Below are 2,500 nucleotides of genomic sequence, written 5' to 3' on the forward strand. Positions count from 1 at the left end.
TGGTATAGCCACGGGTGGCCATCGGGAAGTGAAATTCCGCACGGACGACGGGCCGAATCCTTTGCAGACGACTTAAATACGCGATGGGGCATTGTAAGTGGTAGAGTGGCCTTGCTGCCACGATCCACTGAGATCCAGCCCTGCGTCGCACGGATTCGTCCCCCCCTCCCCCCCAAATTCACTGCCCTCCACGCTGACGAGGTTGAAAGCGACAGTCGAACGCTCGAAATATCCGACGGGATGCATTCAACTTCGGAGTGCCTTTGATTCGATGAGATGTCCAAGTGCAGCAGCGCTCAGCAATGCACGAGCCGCTGCACGTGGCGACCGAGTGCCTGCCTTTGATTCGATGTGGCGCAAGCAATCACGGAGCTGTCACTGCACAGGTCGATGCATTGTTACCACTTCGTTGCTGCTGTGCAGGCGCAAGCACCAACCAACGTGCTGCGGTGCCAGTGGCACGTCTGCAGCACGGGCAGCATCCCCACCGTCATATCATACCGTTGTTGCCTGAACTCACCGTCATATCAGGGGAGCAGCAGCTGCAAGCAACCAATACACCTTGGCCTCGATGCCCTCGCTTGCTTCTTCACCAGCCTCGCAGCTCACCTCACCTCACCTCACCTCACCTCACCTGTATACAGTTGGGTTTGGGTTCAGACAATACAATGACCCCAACCAAGGCTGCTCTTGACCCGTCTGCATACTTCGTTCGACGACAGACCGTCGTGTTTTGGCCTGTTTCGCCCTTTTCGCGTGCTTGATGGGGCCTTCAGATAACAACACAGGGCGAGATGGGGCATTCAGATAACAACACAGGGCAGGTGCTGCCCTGCCCCCACACTTCGCTCGCTGGCTCTCCGCCGCTCGACCAAAGATGGCCAAGTTTTGCCCCGTTTTTGCCCCTTTTGCCCCGTTTTTGCCTCCTTTTGGGCTGTTCTTTGCTAGATTGGGCTTTCGTATTGCATGGACGGTGCTGCTTCTCGCTTCGCTCGCTGTTCGCCGCTCGCCGCTCGCTCGCGCAGCCAAAAATGGCCAGTTTTGGCCCGTTTTTGGGCTGTTTTGGCCTGTTTTTGGTCTGTTCTGGCGTGGCGCGGTGACCGTCGTGAGCGGAGCAAAACGTCAGCCATCTCAGCACCTTGGAACCCCCCGGGTGGCACAGGGCTGGATGGGGCTTTCGTATAGCAGGGACGGTGCTGCCTCACGCTTCGCTCGCTGTTCGCCGCTCGCCGCTCGCTCGCGCAACCTAAAATGGCCAGTTTTGGCCCGTTTTTGGGCTGTTTTGGCCTGTTTTTGGTCCGTTCTTGCGTGGCACGGCGACCGTCGTGAGCGGAGCAAAACGTCAGCCATCTCAGCACCCTGGAACCCCCCGGGTGGCACAGGGCTGGATGGGGCTTTCGTATAGCAGGGACGGTGCTGCCTCTCGCTTCGCTCGCTGTTCGCCGCTCACCGCTCGCTCGCTCAGCCAAAAATGGCCAGTTTTGGCCCGTTTTTGGGCTGTTTTGGCCTGTTTTTGGTCCGTTCTTGCATGGCGCGGTGACCGTCGTGAGCGGAGCAAAACGTCAGCCATCTCAGCACCCTGGAACCCCCCGGGTGGCACAGGGCTGGATGGGGCTTTCGTATAGCAGGGACGGTGCTGCCTCACGCTTCGCTCGCTGTTCGCCGCTCGCCGCTCGCTCGCGCAGCCAAAAATGACCAGTTTTGGCCCGTTTTTGGGCTGTTTTGGCCTGTTTATGGTCCGTTCTTGCGTGGTGCGGTGACCGTCGTGAGCGGAGCAAAACGTCAGCCATCTCAGCACCCTGGAACCCCCCGGGTGGCACAGGGCTGGATGGGGCTTTCGTATATAGCAGGGACGGTGCTGCCTCTCGCTTCGCTCGCTGTCCGCCGCTCGCCGCTCGCTCGCGCAGCCAAAAATGGCCAGTTTTGGCCCGTTTTTGGGCCGTTTTGGCCAGTTTTTGGCCTGTTCTTGCATTGCGCGGTGACCGTCGAGAGCGGAGCAAAACGTCAGCCATCTCAGCACCCTGGAACCCCCCGGGTGGCACAGGGCTGGATGGGGCTTTCGTATAGCAGGGACGGTGCTGCCTCTCGCTTCGCTCGCTGTCCGCCGCTCGCCGCTCGCTCGTGCAGCCAAAAATGGCCAGTTTTGGCCCGTTTTTGGGCCGTTTTGGCCAGTTTTTGGCCTGTTCTTGCATTGCGCGGTGACCGTCGAGAGCGGAGCAAAACGTCAGCCATCTCAGCACCCTGGAACCCCCCGGGTGGCACAGGGCTGGATGGGGCTTTCGTATAGCAGGGACGGTGCTGCCTCTCGCTTCGCTCGCTGTCCGCCGCTCGCCGCTCGCTCGTGCAGCCAAAAATGGCCAGTTTTGGCCCGTTTTTGGGCCGTTTTGGCCAGTTTTTGGCCTGTTCTTGCATTGCGCGGTGACCGTCGAGAGCGGAGCAAAACGTCAGCCATCTCAGCACCCTGGAACCCCCCGGGTGGCACAGGGCTGGATGGGGCTTT

The sequence above is a fragment of the Musa acuminata genome, unplaced genomic scaffold (genome assembly GCF_036884655.1).
Source record: "Musa acuminata AAA Group cultivar baxijiao unplaced genomic scaffold, Cavendish_Baxijiao_AAA HiC_scaffold_1029, whole genome shotgun sequence".
Classification (NCBI taxonomy): Eukaryota; Viridiplantae; Streptophyta; class Magnoliopsida; order Zingiberales; family Musaceae; genus Musa; species Musa acuminata.